This window comes from Pteronotus mesoamericanus, unplaced genomic scaffold, assembly GCF_021234165.1.
Source record: "Pteronotus mesoamericanus isolate MK-2021 breed Mesoamerican mustached bat unplaced genomic scaffold, CSHL_Meso_final contig_20, whole genome shotgun sequence".
NCBI lineage: Eukaryota > Metazoa > Chordata > Mammalia > Chiroptera > Mormoopidae > Pteronotus > Pteronotus mesoamericanus.
Window position 1 is genome coordinate 97,426,480 of NW_026555085.1, and position 16,418 is coordinate 97,442,897.

The 16,418-nt window shown below is 47.8% G+C and overlaps 1 protein-coding gene across 3 annotated transcripts in view; it reads left to right on the plus strand.

Annotated features, from left to right (window-relative positions):
* SCAF8 (SR-related CTD associated factor 8) overlaps nucleotides 1–16,418 on the plus strand; it is a 153,695-nt gene that overhangs the window by 121,488 nt on the left and 15,789 nt on the right. Inside the window, exon 21 of one of the 3 annotated variants that reach the window (XM_054570140.1) lies at nucleotides 6,426–7,333. The exons of the other annotated variants lie outside the window; for them this stretch is intronic. The gene's annotated coding sequence lies outside the window, so the exon portion shown is untranslated. Of the gene's footprint in view, nucleotides 1–6,425; nucleotides 7,334–16,418 lie in introns of those variants that run through there. 3 annotated transcript variants of the gene reach the window in all.

Genomic DNA, 16,418 nt, shown 5'->3' on the forward strand with positions numbered 1-16,418 from the left:
CCAGATTGAATTTGCATTAAGCAAACAGGATCTGTGAAAATTGGAATTAAAAAAATGGGGGATTGTTCAGTTTTCAAAAGAATTTCTTTAAGCACCAACTTCTTTAATACTCTACAAATAAGACATAATTAATGTCCTGGGTTTCTAGAGTAGAATACTTCATGCATGAAGGTGGCATGCTTATAAAAATATTGAAAGTCTTTCAGCGTTGATGTTTAAAATTATTAAAAACGTGTTACCTGATGGGTTCGGTTTTACTACCGAATGAATGTTACATGGTGCCGTGCCTCCTCTTGGAAACTCAGAGGCAAACCTGTGAACTGTCAGGCTCGGCGCGGGGCTGTCCAGAGCAGGCGCTCCTGCAAAATTCCTCAGCCTTGGCGGCCGCCCCACCTCCAGGCCTCCACTGCCAGCGGCGTCCGGTCCCAGGACTGTTTCTCATGCAAATGGTCTAAAATGATTATGGGTGTAGCAGGTACATTTTTATACTTCCAGGATGGCTGCTCAGGGTTCGTTCACTTTCATTCCTTCACTGAACGTCCATGGAGAAACCTCGCACCAGGGAGTGGGGATCTTATACGAGACAGACCTTGGCTTTGCTCTCTTGCAGCCTGGGGTCTGGGCTTCCCATCCCGTTAATGAGGAGGTCTGCCTGCTTCCCTCCTTTCTCTTCTGCTCTCGTCTTCTTTCCCACCGCCCATCCCACAGTTCAGGGTGTCATAGTACAGACTTGCCAGGCCCTGTGTGAGCGGTGAACAGCAATTTTTTCCCCCCTTCTATCTCAAACAAGGGCGTAAGCTTTCACATATAAAACTATACAGAGGTACTGATTCTTAGGTGCTTGCAGGGATTCCCTCCTGTGACTAGGAATGGCCAAGGTTGGGTGGGGGGATGTCGGAGGTGGAGGCGGTGGGAGGAGGCGGCAGTGAGGCTGCTGGGGCCGGGGGCCCGGGGGGAGAAGGGAGGGGCCCTGGCTCCGGGGTGGCCGGAGCGGTGTGGGGTGTGCGGTCGGCACCGCTGTCACCCGGCCCAGAGGGAGGACGAGGGCTGTGCACCACCTTCACTCGCAGCTCACGGGCCAGGGAAGCGGGGAGAGATGATGGGACGGGGCTGTCGTGGAGACTGGATGGAGGCAGGCTGGTGACTGGGCCTCCGCCTCTGAAAAGGCGGCCGTCAAGCAGAGTCTTTCCCGTGGCTGACTAAGCATCCTCCTCTCAGAGCAGAGAGGAGAGGGAGCAGCGTGCCAGGCGGAGGGGATGGCAAACTTCAGCCCTTTTCCCGCAGCCCGGGCATCGACGCATGTCCCTGCCTCCTCTGTGATGGACATGACCCCTCGCTCAGCCCCCAAGGCTGGCCGGGTGGTAGGGGGGTGTTAATTGCCATTTCACAGTTGAGGAAGCTCACAGTAAACTTACCAAGGATTGCACACTTAATAAAGAGCGAAGTCGGAGATGCAGGCCTCAGGGAGTCTGACTGCGGTTGCACAGCTTTAATGGCCGTGCTGGACTGCTGGCTGGAGGGGTGCCGCCGGCCCCTGGGCCCCTGAGACCCTCGGCCGCCCTCCACCCGCCCGCAGGACAACGGGCCTCAGCATCTGTGAAAACGGCTCCACCCATGATGGGCCAGGAGTCTGTTATATTTGGATCATCCAAAAGTCTTTGCTCTATTTGGGTCATTCATGCCAAGTGGCATAATTTTTTCAGGATTTAATATCTGAAATATTTGAATTAAGCGAATTAGGACATTACAGGACACACAGTGTATTGTAGGACAAGATACCAGGTCATGCAGAGTTCCGTCCTTGCTGTGCCCATGGGCAAGTGTGAAAACTCTGAGCTTTCGTTTTCTAATGTTTAAAATGAAAATTTTATGATTTTTTGAAAATCCTGTAATTCTTGAGGTCTGTTTTAGCACTAATAAGATTTGTCTTTCCATTCTTTCGGAATTAAGCAGCTTCTTTGGAGAATCTATAGGATTGCATATACAATCCAGGTGTGGTTAGGAAACAGCACAATCTCAGTTCTACAGAGGAACCCTCAGTATCCCCCATCACAGAAATTAACTTCCCTAATAGGAAATATTTGATTATCCTTACACCTGGTACTTGGAAAGATCTGACTTGTAGTGCTCTAATCTAACAGGACGTTGCTCGACACATCTTAAGTAGGTTTTTAACTATGGAACAATAAATCGTTTAGCAAATGATGTTGGAACATGTGTGCACACACGAGGCCAGGACGCGCTGTGCCAGCCATCCTGCTCCCATACGGGCTGACCGCGCGGACCAGCTGGGCCAGGCAGATTGGGCTCTGGCACCCGCGAGTCACTCTGGCACTTTGCTTTCGAAGTGGCAGGACTGGCTGGCCGAGGCGCGCGTCTGAGCGTGCTCGGAGGCCCTCGTGTTCTTGGCACAGCCCGTCACCTCCGTACCTGGACTGCTGGGGATTACCCCGTAGCCGTCAGGGCTGGAACGCGCTGCCCGGGCAGGTTTTCCGTCCGCTGGCTTTACGATCACACGTGCCCTCCTCCCGTGGCGAATCCCAGCAGGCCGGTTTTGCTGATCACTGGCAGCGCTGATGACAGGGTTACTGGGGGAAGAAATGAAGGAGGTTGATTAATTAAAAAGGGACCTGAGCTTTTGTAATTCTGTCTCTCCAGGGTGTTCTTCCTGCCATTTCTTTCTCACCTGTAATTTAGAAGTGATTCTTCAGGCCGTAGGCAGTTTCTAGCCTGCTAACAGGTCGTTTGGAAATCAGAGCACATCTACTTAAGGAGGAAAAATGCGAAACAAATCACAGAAGCTTTTACGCTGTTAATTTATTTCTTCATGCCGTTGGCCCGACTGGTTCTTCCTCTGAGGAGGCTCTCTCTGCCTGGTCCTCACCCCCGCTTCTTCTGCGACCCATATAACTTGATGTAGAAGCTGGGCCGCTACTTCTGGACCTGGGTGTGTATAAGAAAGGCCATGGCTGCTTTGAAAGCAGTTGGGCCTCCCTTCAGTCCCGGTCACTGCCGGCTCTCAGCAGCAGGGTCACCATTTGGGGTGGCCCTTGCATGTCTGGTAGCTCAGGGATCTGGGGGGAAGCCGTCTGTGACAGGGAAGGCGGAGAATTTGGGGGCTCAGGCACGCTTAGCTTGAAATCCAGTGTTGGCACCTCCTGGCTGCGGCATCTTCTTGGCGAGCTTATTCAACCTCCATGAACCTCCGTTTTCTCATTTGCAATGTGGGATCCATAACTCTGTCCTTCCTGGGGCTCTTTGCGTGGAGCACATGAGATATGCATGTCAGTTTCCTGGAGCCCCGGGCCCCCAGGGAGCTACAGCTGTACAAGGAGTGCCTACCTCCATGTTGCCTTAGTTGTACCCATTTTTAAGAAGAATAACTATAATGGCGTTTCCAAGTTAAGGACACTTGCAGCAAATACATCCTCTGGCAATTTGAGCTGCAGAAAACTAATTCTAGAACTTTCAGTTACCTCCAGGTATTATTTCCAACTCCAGGCACTGCTACGTCTCTGTTTGTTACTAGTTTTTCGAAAATCTTATTCTTTGCGCCATGTTCTCGTTGAAAAGCAGGGTTGTTGGCCTCCTACTTTTCCTTTCTTACGAAACTGTAGCCAGTGTTATGGGGGATTGTAGAGCACACTGGCACGGATAACAGAGAGTGATCCCCGAGTGAGCAAGAATGTACCGCTTCACAAAAGCTTGAGCTATTTAAGGAGTTTGGAATAAGCCATGTTGTCTGGAGTGTCGGCGGCCCAGTGGCAGAGCCCTCTGGAGCAGTGGGTTTCTTTTGTGGCTCTTGAGGTGCGCCTCCCTAGCATGCGTGACACTTCCTCTCAGTGACCCAGCACGCACACCAGGGCGAGGCGCGGGGAGGTGAGTTCCAGCTCTGCCACTTGCCATGGGACGCTGGATAAAGGCGCTTCTCCAAGCCTCAGTTGCTTTGAGGAGACAGTTCTAATTGTCTTGCAGGGTGTTCCATATAAGGCACTGAACATATAAGGGGTAGTAGTAATAGTAACAAAACTATGCAGAAGAGATGAATTCACCCATATCAGTGTTACTAGCCACAGCTTGTCGAGAAGCAAGAGTGTTGGCCCGGGAATCAGCAGACCTGGTTCCCGTCCCGCTCAGTGCCTCGCTGGCTCACCTACCCGTATGACATGGGGCAAGGCACCGAAGCCCTCACATCTCGGCTGGCTCGTGTGTAGGCTGGGTCCCCTGTTGTAAGGACCAGAGATTCATAAATGTAAACTGGCTTTGAAAACTAAAACACTCTGCAGATCGCAGCTGTGTGACCATGATGTCCGTGTTCTATACTGAGAGCTTGATGCTTGCGTTGAATACCCACCCTCCTCAGTGACGGGCATCCATCAGGATATGTACTAGCACATCCCAGAAAACCGCCCCCCCCCCCAATTTGAGCAAATTTGTGTCTTTTTCCTTTAGTTCCCGATTGCAATCTCTGTGCCTTTTACCAACCACACAAATGCTGATTTGCTCAGGACCACAACCCTGTTACTACAAAGGGTGTCCAGCCCGCGGCCCCGGGCGGCTATGGATGCAGCCTGACTCAAAATCATACATTTACCTAAAATAGTGCTTAGTTTGGTCACTAAGTTTTATTACTTAGTTATGTACATTTTCTATATTAGTGATTACCAGCTTGGGACCTGCTGCATAATTAGCGTTATTACGTGAGGACTTCTTTGCTTATCTGCGGTGGCGGATATCATGAACATTATGCATGGGCCTTCTTTTTTGCTCATCATCTTTTGTTACTATTTGTGTATTTACCATGTAGCCCAAGACAACTCTTCTTGCAGTGTGGCCCAGAGATGCCAAAAAGTTTGACACCCCTGTGTTACAACCTGGCAAATCTTACCCAGATTTCAGAAAATGGCTCTACAACTTTAGTGTTAAAGCCAGTGAGCCAAATGGCTGAGCTTCTGTATCGTTTTCTTCTATGAGTAACTTTCATTCAAGTCAGTGTTTGAAGGGTGAACTCATTGGATAAACTCATCAGCACAATGGTTAGATTAACTTAAACTAATAGATGTTATCTTGGTGCCAGTTTTGTTTTGTGTGGACTGGTAACACATTTCACAAACTTTTGTCTCTCTCTTATACCAAACCCACAGTAGGAGGATAAAAAAAATTAGTCATTTTTCTTGTCACGTATCAGAGTCAGGATGCCTTCCAAAATATGTGATACAATAATACTATATAATATGATATGATGTAACAAAACATAAATAATAAATGGTTATTTTGGGAATTTACAAATTTCACTAGCCACAGAGGCATGAAGATAACATCAAAATTGCTAAGTACAGTTTTTCAATTACTGAAGCTTATTATTATGTTGCTAATGAGAACTAATTGTCCCAAATTTTTAAATATTTAACTTTATTTTTGGTTGTACCTTTGGCGGCTGTGAAAGTCACAGTAAACTTTCCAGCTCCAATCTATGATCAGTGTGAAAAGATACAGAGAGGCAGTTGGCATAATGGTGAAAGGGTCAGTTTTAGGGTCAGAATTCCTGTTGTCTAGGCCCTACCTGCTCTCACCAGGTGTCTGTCTTGGTAAAGTTACTTGACATGATTAAACAAGTCCAACTAATTGAACTTTATGGCTACGTAGCATGCGCTTACGTACTGCTTCCAAGCTATTATACTTATTCATGTGTTTTCAGGTTTTATATAATTATTTCATAACTTAAGAAAACAACTACCAAAAAATGGCGTACTTAGATCTTAAAACAGTAAAAGGTATAGAAATGTGTATTTTCATAATTTCATGTCCATAGAACTTCCTCCCATCATCATTTAAGAAGATTTTAATTGACCTCAGGTGCTAGTAGGTATTTTGAGACTTCTTTGAAGTTCAGCTGGTTCTAGACGCCAAGCCGAACCCAGACCCCGATGGCCCGAGCGTAGGTTTTGTAAGCTGAACCATTGCCACTGACTGAGGTGGTCCTATCTGGTCGCGCTCTGTGAGGACCTGTGAAGGCAGGATGGCATGAGCCCTTTAGTGTGGTTGGAGTGGCCTCCCGTTTAGCCTCATCCGCTGAAGTCCTCTTGGCCTCAATAGGAAGAAGCCAAGGCCCAGCGAGGTTGGGTGATGTTGGTAGTTTTTGCGGAGCTGCATCTGGAGTCCGGGCTCCTGCCGGCCAGGACGGGGTCTCTCCTGAGCTATTCCAGCAGGAGGGAAGAGATGAGCCCTGTGTATCCTGGTTTTCCCTGCCTCACTGGAGAAGACGTGGCATTTTAGAGCACAGGAATTCGTCAAACATTGAAACATGTGCTGTTGTATTGACACCATCTCTTCTTTAGGAATTATCTTGAGAAAAAAAAAAAAAAAACTAGGAAAAGTTGTTCCATTGACCAGTGATGACCAGTTATTGTTCCTTTTGTCAACAGGCAAGATGAATGAAGTTCTGGCAGCTTCCTGTGTCCCAGGCCTTGTAGAAATAAGTGAGACGTGCTTCAAAGTTCTAATGTGCACCAGCCACATCGGATCTTGTTTCAGGAAGCATTAAAAGGAACCCACCGTTACCTATTGAGAAGGCTCTGTGCTCTCAGGCATTGTTTCTGCTTGAATCCAGAGGTTGCAAGCATGCCTCCCTATTTTACCTGTTGGAGCAGGTTTAATTTTATAAATTTGAAACACAAACTCTATGAGTTTCTAGTTCATAATTGTTCTTTTTGAGGATCCACTCAGATGAACAGTATTGCGTCTGTATGAGATATGCACTTCCACTGGACCAGAATTGATTGGAACATAAGTGGCACCAGACTCCATCTCTATCTGCACCCGGTACCAGTGATGGAAAGGACAGTTTGCAAGGAGACCCCTCAAAGGAAATAAGGCATATTGTGTTGGAACTACAGAGTACTAGCACTGTAGCTTTAGTAAACCAAGGCTTTTTTTTTCTTGAACACAACATGCATAGACTATAGTTCTTGACTGGTGGCTTTATTCCATTATTATTAGTCATCTCCTTGGATACCCTCAAATACTGAAAGTCTTAAGCTTTCACTGAAAATAACCGCAGCTTTGAGAAAATCCAGGGTTTGCTATAGTCTTCTGGGTGTTGCACTCCAGCATTTGGGTCCTGGTGTTACAGACAGCGGGCGCCCCGGTGGCAGATGGGAAGCCCAGTGGGAGAGGAAGAAAGTGACAATGAACGGGCATATTACATTGTATTGTAAACATACTTTATAAGTACATTCTTATTAGCTTCCTATTCAGGCAGAGATTATAAAGGTTTGCTCTAAGTATTCAGACCAGGATTTGTGTTTTGGAAATGACCGGTGTTCACAATACCTGCAGGGGAAAAACATACAAAAACTCAAGTATGAGCACTCTTTATACCTAAAAGAATATTTTTATCATTTTATTTGTTTTGGCTCTGTCACAAATTAAAAGTGCTTGGAATGCTGTAGTCTGTGGTCTCTTGAAATTTAATCAATGAGAACCTAACACTTTCACAGTATGCTGTCACTTTGGACATTCATAATAAAAATTGAAACTGATTTGGATTGTTAGTCATTTTCTTTGTGCTTTACCTTTGCCTAGCAACCGAGAAATTTGCATCGCCGTGTGTTTGGACACAGAGAGGCGTCCATAGTTCAGGCCTTTCACAGTCTCGTGCGTTGAATCACTGATACTTTCTGTGTTTGAACAAACACTTTATTTGTTGAAAGGCTGAGATATTTTTGAATGTTGTGATCTTTTTTGTTATGCATTCTGCAAGACGGATTCACAGTAACTCCTGAAGATGGTTCCTTAGCTATTTTCAGTTTCTGATTATACTATATTTTCTGTTAAATTGAGTATAATATAATTCATTTTGATTATAATGTTCTCTATTAAATAAGGAGAAAGTTGGAGGTGGTCATGGGTCATGTAGCCATAGCTGTCAGCTTTTCAATGGCATCTTTTTTTGTTTGACTCTTTGCCCAGTGTAACAATGTGTTTTTATGTATTGCACCATATTGTAGTAAGACATTTTAAAAACTGCAAAGAAATCCAAACATGGACACCCATGTAAGAAACAGACTTTGCTTGACACTTTTACCCCGTTTGATATAGAAATAAGGAAAGATTCATTTCTTTCTATTCTTTAGTAACTAAGTTGGCAATGGGCAGATTTTCAAACTTACCACTCAACTGGCTCCCCCCTCCTACGGCACCTGCTCCCACCGCACCTGCCCCGCCCCCAAAAAGGAGCAGCATAGATCTGAGCATTAACGTGGACATTCTGGTACAAAAATGAGTAAATGGTTAAATTAGGAAAAAAATAAACAGGAGGTCCTGGGGTTCTTTTCTGTCGATGGGGGAGGAGGAGAAAGAGCAGAATAGTGAGCAAACTTAAAAATAGGATGTTCCCTTCAGAACTGAGTTCCTGAGCAGCCTCAGCGCTCGCTGGAGGGCCTCTCCTAATGATCAGGTGCACAGCTGGGCCCATCTGGTAGAAGAGTCATCTTTTTAAAAATCCCAAGGCACCTCAGGCAGGGCAGAGGTTGCTGCTTTTGTTCCCTGGGTGAATTCCCTTTTCCGAAGCCTCCCCTGCCCCCTGCCCCAGCATCTGGACCAGCTCTCTTTGTGCAGCAGCATGAATATTTAACAGCCCATGCTCCATCGCTGCGGGACAGGAAAGCCTTCGAAAGTCATTGGTCTCTAGGGACTTCCAACACGTTGAGCTGGTTTTAGAAACAGTATTAGGTGACTTTGACAAACTGAAGCTATTGGGCATTTACACAATTAGAATCCTTGATGTGGGTGGTTTGGTTTTGTAAGTAAACGCTGGCCTCTCACTTTGAATTCTAATACTGAGATCTCTTTCAAATGAGATGGGTGATCTTAAGCAATTTTTTTTTTTTTTTTTTTTTTTTGTGGTTAGTAAATTCTTCAGAGAGGAAGAAAAAAACCAACAAATGCAAACATCTGTTTCAGAATGGCCTCCACATAGGAACTGCACAGAGATGACTACTTTTATCCAAGGCAAGTCATCTTTTAAATGATTGAGGAATACAAGCAGTTAAGAAAGGGGTCCAGTTTGATGCTTTAGAAGAAAGCCTCTTACTACTCATTACTAGCAACCACTCCAAGTGCACTATTTCCAAATCCCTTTGTTGAAACTGCGGACTGTCCCACACTACTTACTGTGCAGGTGAGAGATCCCCCCATTTTTAGGACTGCTTACCGGGGAGGGGCCTGGGGCAGTGAGCAGACTGGGCCGTCGCCAGTGTTCCATAGATACCAACTGCCCTTTCCGTATCTGTAGGACGTGCTATGTTTACTTCTCTTTTTCTTCCGAGGCTCACATCTCTTTCAAACAGTTCTTAAAATAGCATAGAGAAAAGACTGTACCTGTGGCCTACATGGAAATAAAATAAAGCTCATTTTCGCACATTCTTGTGTTACTGCAAAAATAAATTTTTTTAATCCCCAAATATACAAACAGGTCAAGAGGCTATTAATAGAGACATTTGAAGAAAGATTATAAACTAGAAAAATGTAGATGTACATTTTATTATCTAAACTTTTTTATAGACAAGCTTAAGCCCTGTACCCCAAAAGATACCATTCATATGATTACTACAAATTTTAAAATCCACCAGAGAAATAAATATGGCTTTCAGTGAGCTAAGATATCAGCTTGTGCGGTTGGGAAAGAACCTGAATACACCGTCTGTAATTTTTGCCTGGGTTGTCATGGGTCAGGAGAAGATGATTATGGAGTAGCAGCAATTGCTATTCAAAAGATTTTTTTATAAATTTTATGAAAACTTGAGACAAACCCTTATTCTATATCCTCTTAAAGCACTCTCATGAAGAGTCACATTGATATTTAAAAGTTCCCAAATTTAATGTCAAGCAGGCTAAGTAAGGAGACACAGCAAACACATGTCCCTCCTTGATGCATCCTTCCCACTTCCAGTACTGACAGGAAAGGGAGAAAAGTTGAGAAAGAGGAAGGATTTTTGGCCAGAAGTGTCCTCATTATGAAGAATTTTATTTTGCCTGTGTAGCAAGCACACACCCGTGCACACACTTCATGGGGCTGGAGGTCACAGCAGAGTGACTGGAATCCATGCAGGTTAGAGAGAAGCAAGGCTTCCAAAGGCGAGGCCTGGTGGGGAGCCACCACAAAGGAGAAGCCGCCCAGGTTCTGCAGTTAGAGTTGCGGAGGCACCTCCTCCCAGAAAGGGGTCGCCAGCCGTGGAGGTCCGGGCCTCACCTGTGCACGGTGGGCCTGGCCGCAGCCAAAGCCTGCTTCCTTCACAAGGGTTTGACTCCAGCCCCCAGGCCTGGCTTTTGATGAGCATGTTGTACATTTGTCTCCAAATAACGGTATTTTTCATCCAACACATTTAGTTACTCGCGTGCTGAGATCAGAGGTGCAACAGTGAATTAAAATTGTGCTTATGCACATCACTAGGATCTGCATATTGAAAAGGCCTTCGGGTGTGTATTGTACAGTAAATGGAAGGTGAACAACAGAAGACTCACATAGGTAGTTATAAACCAGTTGTTTCTTTAAAATTAGTGACTAGTTTTTTATTACCTCAATTTCCCACTACAGAAAAAAATAAAACCATTCTTACATAGTTTTATCTTTTTGCTATTTTCTAGCCCATGACCAGTTTATCATTTATTTGGTTTTGAGAGTCTAGGGATTATATTTACTTATATTAGTGAGCCATTCCTTTTCAAAAGTGTTCTGTTTCCAAGGACTTAATCGGTTCGCAGTCGCCTAGCAGCAAAGTTCCCTGGAGCAATATTTCACAAATACCTTCTCCAGCTGGACGTTCCTTGCAGCAGATCCTAAACAGGACTCCTCTTTTGCTAAGCCTCTAAACTTGAGCAGGAGAGCAAGTGCCACCATGAATGCTGCCATTAAATTCAACGTGAGATGTGACAGGTTTCAGCTGTACATAGATGGAAAGAAAAACTCAAACTTCTGTCAAGCACAGTGACTTTAGCTTTATAGCCTTTGGAAAATTATAAATAGAACACAAGATGCTACTTCTACTATTAAACTACTAGAATTCAAAGTTTCTTGAGAGAGCTAATTTTTTAAAAAAAATATAATGAACACGAATGGACTACAACTTGAGAGTAGATGGAATACATGGAAAGCTATTCTTAGCTCGCTTTTTCTGAAGCGAGGTGTTTAACCCAATGGAGCCCTGGTTCCTTGTCTCTAGAGAGGAGACAGTCACGCCAGCAGTTTGCTCCTCTGTGCAGTGAAACTGGTGTTTACGTTCCATGATTAATAACAGTACAGGGAATGGAATGCGTTTGGCACAGGAAGTGGCGGCCGCCATTATTTATCTCTAGGGGGAAATAAAGCCCAATCCATTCCAAAGCAAGGACACACAGCTGGGATGATGGGGATGTCAGCTTTGCGAAAGTGAAAACTAGCCGGGTGACAGCCAGGCTCCCCGCCCTCGACAATGGAATTGTTCCTCTCTCGCTAGCTGGCGGAATGCACGATATGCCCGTATATTCGGAGATAAGGCTGTTGTGTTCATCTGGTTTCCCAGGATGGAGTGGGACGGCTGGGCTTTGTGAACAGGATCTGCTTGGCAGATCAACCTGAGAAACACTGGAAAGTGGGCCTTTTGAAAAGGCCAGCTTGACTCCGTGAGTCTGGTGGGCACATTTGCTGAGGGCACCTCGTCACAGCCCCAAGCACGTCCCCAGGGACAGCAGGAAGAGAAATAAGGGAGTGCGGCTGGCATGAGCTCCTAGGTACTCAGCCCATTAGACACCAACACCTGATTATATTTTTAATCGAACAAGTCTCTCTGCTCCTCTACTCTTTTAGAATGTGTTTATTGTTTTTGCATTTGTCTCAAACAAACAAAAATTAACTCCATTAAGAAAAGAAAACCGCAGACACAATGCCCATTGAGAGGAAGTGATTCAGAACAGAAAGTCTGCCTTGTTTTGTCCCCAGTAGCCCTGGGGGAGTGGTCTTTTGTGGAGGGGCCGTGAGGGGAGGTTAGTGCTGTGATACCCTCACGATAGAATCACAGAAGGGTCGCATGTCAGAGCTGAAAGGAACCTGAACAATCACCGGAACCCCAGGAGTTCTTAGCTGTGCAAGGGGCTGAAATTATAGGCCATGTCTTAGCATACTGAAATGTTTCTTTGATGAGGGCCTTGACTTTTCATCACGTTTGCAAAGAGCTTAGTAGCCCTGCAGCGCTTAAGGACCAGTCTTAATGAACAAGGAGCCGGCAACAAAGGCGCTGTTGTTCAGTGCCCCAGGGGCAGTTAGGAGCGCAGTGGGAGTGAGCTCAGGCGGCCACCCTGTCCCCGCCACCACTGCGGCAGCTCCGTAGCAAACCTAAGCATCGGGGGCTCCGGGCTGTTTAAGCCACAGGTTCAAGGAGTTCACCCCCGAGTCAGACCTTGCTGATACGACACAGAATGATGTCTCCCAAAGGCACTAAAGAGAAGGGAGAACTGTTCTAGCTGTTGGGAATTCTCGTCCCTTTAACCTGCAGTGAAGAAGCTGCCTGGCTCCGAGGCCCAGCCCGTTCCGGCAGGCCGAAAGGAACCCAGGCCCCTCGCTGAGAAAAACAGGTGCCTTGGTCTATTCTGGCTGCTGCATCAGAAAACCACAGACTGGAAGGCCCGTAAACAGCAAAAATGTGTCTCATGGTTCTGGCCGCCACGAGACCCGAGATCGAGGCCCTGGTCCGGTTAGTGTGGGGTCAGGGCCACCCCCTCCCTGCGTCCACACGTGCTGGCGAGGGGCAGCTCTGCGGGGTCTTTTTTATGAGGGCACTGATCTCATTCGGGGGGGCAGTGCCCTCTCAACCTCATCACCTCCCAAAAGCCTCCAAATACCATCACAGTGGGGATTAGGTTTTTAACTTAGGAATTTGGGGGATGAGGGTGGGGCGGCGCTGCGGGGTAGGTGGGGTTGTGGGGGCGATACAACAAAGGCCTAAAGGAAGAAGGATGTTTTGCATTTTCGTTTTCTTTAGTTTTCACCCTGGCTATTTGGCCAAACAGGTTTGGCAGGATTAAGGAATTGGACAGATATCTGTGGGACCCGCTTCAAGCTGACACCGCAATTAGAGGGAAAATGTAGCCACCCAGGGCTGCCTTGTGGTCTGGGCTGTGGGTGGAAGGTGCCTGTGGGCTCCACTGAAGGCACCTTAACAAGAAAGGCTTTGGACGGAGCCTGCTCTCTCCCAGGAGAGGGTATGGCCTCGTGGTTAGCGGTTCAGGCTGTGGCGTCGACTTGACCTGGACTTAAAATCCCAGCTCCACCGGGTGCTGGTGCCCAACCTTATCTCCCTCTAAGCCTTAGCGTCCTGTCTGTAACACGGGGACAAGTGTGCCTCCTTTGTGGGATTGTTTTCAGGATGAAAGGAAAAAATGATTGTAAGCAGATTCTGTGTCTTAACAGTTTCACCTGTGTATTGTGTCAACATCTTCTGCATCGTGACATCTCGCGGTCACTTTAATATCTATTATGCAAAGTTACTGTTATTAACCATACTAGGAAGGAATCGGGCCTGATCATTATTAGAAATCAAAGTCTGCATACAATGAAGAGATCTTGAATGGATTTTTTAGCCTTCCACATCAGCTGCTGTGTCATATGAGTGATCTCAAGCCTTTCTCTCTCTTTCTTTGTTGTTTAATTATGTTTCTATCTTTCTTTGTTTTTCACTTGGAGAACATTTTCAAGCTTTTACTACTTGCGTAGTAAGGAAAGAGTACATTTCTTGTGATAACTGATTCTAGCAGGCATAGACATTTATAGACTAGTTCATATTTTTCTGAAACAGTTACTAATGAAATTTCTATGTTAACTTCTCCGGCCAACCCCTCCATGCGGTAAAACCTAGAAATGTCTTTGATGTGCCTTTGCTTTTTCACACGCCTACCGACCTGGCCTGTTGTCATGGTTTTCTTGTGACACACGTGTGAGGAGTTTGGCACTGATGGGGATAGTCAGTGTTTGGACAGGAGTATTTCCTCGTTCAGGTAGTTTCTTAGCTGCTCTAGTCATGTCGGGCACAGGAGGCTGCCCTGGGCAGGAAAGGAAGATCCTGTCCTGTGTAGGGACGTGGCAGGAGGGAGAGGGGAGATGCGGACCACCCCAGGGGGCAGGATTTCCCTACGGAGGCAGGGGATTTGGTGTTGCTGTTGCCGGAGCTGAGTAGGAGCCCCCCGGGGGTGTGCTGCTGGGGACCGAGGCCAGGTGGGCCCCAGAGAGGACGGGGCTGCTGCCGGCATGGCCTGCGCCTTTGTGCAATGGCGGAAGGGGCCGCTTCACCCCCCGGGGACACGGCGGCTGCGAGAGGAGCGCAGCTGGGGTCTGGCCCCGGCCCACCGCCTCGCCGGTGCTCCTGTGTAGGGTGCAGCCTGCAGCCTGTGCTCGGCAGCCCCAGGAGCTCAGCCCTCCTGCCCTGGGAAGAGCCAGGACAATACCAAGCAGCTGGGAGCCTGTTGCTTAGGCCCAGGCTTTGGAGGGGTGGGGAGCTGGAGGAGCTGGTGCCGGGAGGTGGGGGGTGGTGGGTGAAGGCCCGTCCTTCCCAGAACTTGGAGAACATCTCCTTCAAGCTTTTCCAGGGCCCTGCGGCCGTTCTCAGCCCCTCCAATCCCTCTCCCCTTCCCACGGGCCGTTCGCTCAGTTCTTCCCCCAGACAGGCCCTGCTCACCTTCTAAGTCCTCTCACTCCCTAGCCGGCCCCTAGTAACGCGGCCACGGGGCGGGCTCTCTGTGGGTGGGACTGGAAGGTCATCCAGGGCCTGGCCCAGGGGACACCCCATCGCAGGCCCCCCGGCCCAGCCCGCCTCGGGCCCTCGGCTGTGTGAGGGGTACGTGAAGACAAGGAACAATCAATCCCTCTTGGGGCACCGCATCCGAACTTGCTCTGCGTGCGCCATGTTCATTTCCAAGGGCTGCCTCTGTCCTTGCACGGCCACCTCCTCCCCTTCCCTCTAAAGGACGCTTGTCATTAGACTTAGGGCCCCCCTCCTAGGATTAATCTCTATAGAAATCCTTAACTTACTTAAGTCTACAGAGACCCTTTTCCAAATAAGGTCACATTCACAGGTTTCGGAGTTTAGGACGTGGGTCCACCCGCACACACCGTGTTCCCAAGCCTGAATTCTGTCCTAATGTGTTACTCTGTGTTTTCCTCACGGTCTGCCCGTGGCTTCTTGCCAGCCCTGTGCAGAATATTCAGTGTCCTGGAATATTGCTTGAACAATGGGGGCGGGGGACACTGTTGACGGTGGAACAGAACCCCCAGTAAGGGTCCGAGCTCAGGCCCAGGAGGCTGCCTCACGAAAGACCGGAAGGTCCTGCAGCCTGTGCGTCCCTCCGACCTGCGTCCTGTCTCCTGACTCAAATGCCCATTATTTCTTGCCTGAGTGATTATGAACGTCCCTGACAGGCCCTGCCTTCGTGCCTGTCTCCTTCCACGTGCTTCCCACACCACGTTCCAAAATGTAAATCTGACTGTGTGAACACACACGTCACGCACACCTGTTCCCATCCCTCGAGAATGAAGCCCGGGTCCCTCTCGGGAGCGGCACAGGCCGGCCGTGGTCTGGCCCCGCCCGCCTCTCTGCCTTCCTCTCCACGCCCTCCCCTGCCCCCCGGAACTCAGGCCACAGCGGTGTTCTCTGGCCCCCCAAAGACGCCATGCCCCGGGGGCCGCTGCGAGCGTTTAGGGGCTTATAGTATTTTTATGTTGAAGGCTCCCAGCTCATAATCAATCAAATATTGTAAAATGCACAGACCTGCCACGTTACTTTTTTTTTTTTTTTTTGGTGTAAAAATACTGTAGAGGCAGTTGTGTTTCAGCTTTTGAAATAATTTGCCTAAGAGTGCCTCCTTTGAGGGTGCATGTGGCTTCTTGGTAATCTTCCATGCGCATGAGGAGCCTCAGAAAGTCAGGGCATCGAAACCTGCACATTTTTAAAAAATACGGGGAGATATTGGTGACTCCTCAATCCTAACAGTAAAAATGACAATGTGTCTTGTTTTACTTGAATTTTATTAAACAGGAATTTCAGCCTTGCCACTTTCCTTTCATATTTTGGAGACAGTATATTTTGTTCAGGACATGTGCTTTTCTCTAATGTCGCCCACCCAACCCCTTCAGATCCCAACTCAGATGTAACTGCCCCCTGGGAGCGCTCCTGACCCCTCCGCCTAGGCCAGCTCCTCCGGTCACAGCATCTCGAGGCGCCGAGTCGCTTTCCTGCAGAGCACGTAGGGGACTCTGCTTTTAGGACTTTGTGTGTGACTGACTCCCCACTGTTGCTCCTCAGACCTGACAGGTTGTCAGCTCCACAGGCCGCGGCTGCCGGTCCCTCTGCCCCGCTCCCAGCACCTCCCAAGAACCATGGGGACCCAGACAG